Below are 5,000 nucleotides of genomic sequence, written 5' to 3'. Positions count from 1 at the left end.
GAGAATCACTGATAAGAGGAGAGGAGATAAGATGGAGAGGAGAGGAGAGGAGAACGATGCCAGGCCAGATTATATTCCAATGCACAGATATACCTGTAGCTGTTATAAATGATGGATGAATCACTGTTATAAATGATGGATGAATCACTGATATAAATGATGGATGAATTACTGATATAAATGATGGATGAATCACTGTCATAAATGATGGATGAATCACTGATATAAATGATGGATGAATCACTGATATAAATGATGGATGAATCACTGTTATAAATGATGGATGAATCACTGTTACAAATTATATAAATGATGGATGAATCACTGATATAAATGATGGATGAATCACTGTTATAAATGACGGATGAATCACTGATATAAATGATGGATGAATCACTGTTATAAATGATGGATGAATCACTGATATAAATGATGGATGAATCACTGTTATAAATGATGGATGAATCACTGTTATAAATGATGGATGAATCACTGATGTAAATGATGGATTAATCACTGATATAAATGATGGATGAATCACTGTTATAAATGATGGATGAATCACTGATATAAATGATGGATGAATCACTGATATAAATGTTGGATGAATCACTGACATAAATGTTGGATGAATCACTGTTATAAATGATGGATGAATCACTGTTATAAATGATGGATCAATCACTTATATAAATGATGGATGAATCACTGATATGAATGATGGATGAATCACTGTTATAAATGATATAAATGATGGATGAATCACTGTTATAAATGATGGATGAATCACTGTTATAAATGATGGATGAATCACTGATATGAATGATGGATGAATCACTGTTATAAATGATATAAATGATGGATGAATCACTGTTATAAATGATGGATGAATCACTGATATAAATGATGGATGAATCACTGATATAAATGATGGATGAATCACTGTTATAAATGATGGATGAATCACTGATATAAATGATGGATGAATCACTGATATAAATGATGGATGAATCACTGATATAAATGATGGATGAATCACTGTTATAAAGGATGGATGAATAACTGTTATAAATGATGGATGAATCACTGTTATAAATGATGGATGAATCACTGATATAAATGATGGATGAATCACTGTTATAAATGATATAAATGATGGATGAATCACTGTTATAAATGATGGATGAATCACTGTTATAAATGATGGATGAATCACTGATATAAATAATGGATGAATCACTGTTATAAATGATGGATGAATCACTGTTATAAATTATATAAATGATGGATGAATCACTGATATAAATGATGGATGAATCACTGATATAAATGATGGATGAATCACTGCTATAAATGATGGATGAATCACTGTTATAAATTATATAAATGATGGATGAATCACTGTTATAAATTATGGATGAATCACTGTTATAAAGGATGGATGAATCACTGTTATAAAAGATGGATGAATTACTGTTATAAATGATGGATGAATCACTGTTATAAATGATGGATGAATCACTGTTATAAATGATGGATGAATCACTGATATAAATGATGGATGAATCACTGTTATAAAAGATGGATGAATTACTGTTATAAATGATGGATGAATCACTGTTATAAATGATATAAATGATGGATGAATCACTGATATAAATGATGCATGAATCACTGATATAAATGATCGATGAATCACTGCTATAAATGATGGATGAATCACTGTTATAAATGATATAAATGATGGATGAATCACTGTTATAAATGATGGATGAATCACTGTTATAAAGGATGGATGAATCACTGTTATAAATGATGGATGAATCACTGTTATAAATGATGGATGAATCACTGTTATAAATGATGGATGAATCACTGTTATAAATGATATAAATGATGGATGAATCACTGATATAAATGATGGATGAATCACTGTTATAAATGATGGATGAATCACTGTTATAAATGATGGATGAATCACTGATATAAATGATGGATGAATCACTGTTATAAATGATATAAATGATGGATGAATCACTGATATAAATGATGGATGAATCACTGATATAAATGATGGATGAATCACTGTTATATATGATGGATGAATCACTGTTATAAATGATGGATGAATCACTGTTATAAATGATGGATGAATCACTGTTATAAATGATGGATGAATCACTGATATAAATTATGGATGAATCACTGTTATAAATGATGGATGAATCTCTGTTGTAAATGATGGATGAATCACTGATATAAATTATGGGTGAATCACTGTTATAAATGATGGATGAATCACTGTTATAAATGATGGATGAATCACTGATATAAATGATGGATGAATCACTGTTATAAATGATGGATGAATCACTGTTATAAATGATGGATGAATCACTGATATAAAGGATGGATGAATCACTGATATAAATGATATAAATGATGGATGAATCACTGATATAAATGATGGATGAATCACTGTTATAAATGATATAAATGATGGATGAATCACTGTTATAAATGATGGATGAATCACTGTTATAAATGATGGATGAATCACTGTTATAAATGATGGATGAATCACTGATATAAATGGTGGATGAATCACTGATATAAAGGATGGATGAATCACTGATATAAATGATATAAATGATGGATGAATCACTGATATAAATGATGGATGAATCACTGTTATAAATGATATAAATGATGGATGAATCACTGTTATAAAGGATGGATGAATCACTGATATAAATGATGGATGAATCACTGATATAAATGATGGATGAATCACTGTTATAAATGATGGATGAATCACTGTTGTAAATGATGGATGAATCACTGATATAAATGATGGATGAATCACTGATGTAAATGATGGATGAATCACTGTTATACATGATGGATGAATCACTGATATAAATGATGGATGAATCACTGTTGTAAATGATGGATGAATCACTGATATAAATGATGGATGAATCACTGTTATAAATTATATAAATGATGGATGAATCACTGTTATAAATGATGGATGAATCACTGTTATAAATGATGGATGAATCACTGATATAAATGATGGATGAATCACTGTTATAAATGATGGATGAATCACTGTTATAAATGATGGATGAATCACTGATATAAATGATGGATGAATCACTGTTATAATTGATGGATGAATCAGTGTTATAAATGATGGATGAATCACTGATATAAATGGTTAAAAAATATCTCTTTACTGAGTTTTAGCTCCTCCTATTTCAGACGTCAGTCTTTTTTCCCAAACTGAAGTCTGTCAACAGAAGGGTCGGAGGTCAGACGGTCATTTAAGCTCACCCTCCCTTCCCTTCTTTCCTGTTGGAAAAGCTGAGATTCCAGGAAGATCTCATAAATGATTTCCACATCGCTGGTGTTTGTCCGAGGCCCGTTATGGCTGTGGTGATGTAAATAATATCTTCTCAAACATTCTTATCCGTTCATAAGTTCCTGCTATTTCAATCTCCAGACATTGAGCCAGATGGAAACATTTTAATGTTAAAAACAATGTTTTATGGAGTACATGAGTTCCATCAGTATTTCCCAAGGTATATAGTAGAATATTGTTGTGTGGAGTACATGAGTTCCATCAGTATTTCCCACAGTATATAATCTAATATTGTTGTATGGAGTACATGAGGTCCATCAGTATTTCCCAAGGTATATAGTAGAATATTGTTGTATGGAGTACATGAGTTTCCCACTGTATAAAGTATAGTATTGTTGGATAGTGTACCTGAGTTTCATAAGTATTTCCCAAAGTAAAAACTATAGCAGATGCAAATCATAGTTTGATAAATATACAATATAGTATAATATGATTACCTAATATAGTATGTTATAATGTGTAGTAATAAAGTAGTTTATAGTAGTACTTACTGTAGGGGGGCACCTCATACTGTAGTATAGTGTAGTATAGTATAGTGTAGTACTTACTGTACGGGACACACTTGTACTGCAGTATAGTATCATATAGCATAGTATAGTGCAGTGTAGTGTAGTATAATATAGTATAGTATAGTACAGTATAGTATGTATAGTGTCGTACTTACTGTACGGGACATGCTCGTACTGCAGTATAGCATAGTATCATATAGCATAGTATAGTGCGGTAGAGTGTAGTATGGGATAGTATAGTATAGCATAGTACAGTATAGTATGTATAGTGTCGTACTTACTGTACGGGACATGCTCGTACTGCAGTATAGTATAGTATAGTATAGTATCATATAGCATAGTATAGTGCAGTACAGTGTAGATGGGATAGTATAGTGCAGTACAGTGTAGTAGTATAGCAGTATAATTGTATAGTATAGTACAGTATAGTATGTATAGTGTAGTACTTACTGTAGGGGACACACTGTACTGCAGTATAGTATAGTATCATATAGTATAGTACATTGTAGTAGTATAGCAGTATAGTAGTATAGTATAGTACAGCATAGTATGTATAGTGTAGTACTTACTGTAGGGGACACACTCGTACTGCAGTATAGTATAGTATAGTATCATATAGTACATTGTAGTAGTATAGCAGTATAGTAGTATAGTATAGTACAGTATAGTAGTATAGTGCAGTACAGTGTAGTAGTATAGCAGTATAGTATAGTATCATATAGTATAGTACATTGTAGTAGTATAGCAGTATAGTAGTATAGTGTAGTACTTACTGTAGGGGACACACTCGTACTGCAGTATAGTATAGTATCATATAGTATAGTACATTGTAGTAGTATAGCAGTATAGTAGTATAGTATAGAAGTATAGTAGTATAGTGTAGTACTTACTGTAGGGGACACACTCGTACTGCAGTATAGTATAGTATCATATAGTATAGTACATTGTAGTAGTATAGCAGTATAGTAGTATAGTATAGTAGTATAGTATGTATAGTGTAGTACTTACTGTAGGGGACACACTCGTACTGCAGTATAGTATAGTATCATATAGTATAGTACATT

The sequence above is a fragment of the Oncorhynchus keta genome, unplaced genomic scaffold (genome assembly GCF_023373465.1).
Source record: "Oncorhynchus keta strain PuntledgeMale-10-30-2019 unplaced genomic scaffold, Oket_V2 Un_contig_10070_pilon_pilon, whole genome shotgun sequence".
Classification (NCBI taxonomy): domain Eukaryota; kingdom Metazoa; phylum Chordata; class Actinopteri; order Salmoniformes; family Salmonidae; genus Oncorhynchus; species Oncorhynchus keta.
Note: the sequence above shows the minus strand (reverse complement) of the source record.